We start from the raw sequence: 1,267 nt of genomic DNA on the forward strand, positions 1-1,267 counted from the left end.
TTCGATTTCATTTTTCTATGATATGTCTTTCTATATGAAAATTGGTTATTTACGATGTACGATGATCCCTGTTAAGCATCCATGGCTGAATGGTTAAAGCGCCCAACTCATAATTGGTAAATTTGCGGGTTCAATTCCTGCTGGATGCACACGAACGGGAACATTCCATAAGTCTATTGGAACTGGCTCTCTATCCATGGAATCTCATCCATCATCCATACATAACGAATTGGTATGGTATATTCATACCATAACATAAGAACAATAAGAACTCGAATTCTTATCGATACTGGAACTCAGAGCATAGGAGGGAAAGTCGATTTATGGATGGAATCAAATACGCAGTATTTACAGAAAAAAGTCTTCGTTTATTGGGAAAGAATCAATATACTTTTAATGTCGAATCGGGATTCACTAAGACAGAAATAAAGCATTGGGTCGAACTCTTCTTTGGTGTTAAGGTGGTAGCTGTGAATAGCCATCGACTACCTGGAAAAGGTAGAAGAATAGGACCTATTCTGGGCCATACAATGCATTACAGACGTATGATCATTACCCTTCAACCGGGTTATTCTATTCCACTTCTAGATAGAGAAAAAAACTAAAGGAGAATACTTAATAATACGGCGAAACATTTATACAAAACACCTATCCCGAGCACACGCAAGGGAACCGTAGACAGGCAAGTGAAATCCAATCCACGAAATAATTTGATCCATGGACGGCACCGTTGTGGTAAAGGTCGTAATTCCAGAGGAATCATTACCGCAAGGCATAGAGGGGGAGGTCATAAGCGCCTATACCGTAAAATAGATTTTCGACGGAATCAAAAAGACATATCTGGTAGAATCGTAACCATAGAATACGACCCTAATCGAAATGCATACATTTGTCTCATACACTATGGGGATGGTGAGAAGAGATATATTTTACATCCCAGAGGGGCTATAATTGGAGATACTATTGTTTCTGGTACAAAAGTTCCTATATCAATGGGAAATGCCCTACCTTTGAGTGCGGTTTGAACTATTGATTTACGTAATTGGAAGTAACCAATTAGGTTTACGACGAAACCTAGAAATCGATCACTGATCCAATTTGACTACCTCTACGGGATAGACCTCAACAGAAAACTGTTGAGTAACGGCAGCAAGTGATTGAGTTCAGTAGTTCCTCATAGAAAATTATTGGCTCTAGAGATATGGTAATATGGAGAAGACAAAATTGTTTGAAGCACGCACAGAACCGGAAGCGCCCCTTGTTTCAA

This window comes from Triticum urartu, unplaced genomic scaffold (assembly GCF_056163025.1).
Source record: "Triticum urartu cultivar PI428250 unplaced genomic scaffold, HENAU_Tu73 scaffold992, whole genome shotgun sequence".
Classification (NCBI taxonomy): domain Eukaryota; kingdom Viridiplantae; phylum Streptophyta; class Magnoliopsida; order Poales; family Poaceae; genus Triticum; species Triticum urartu.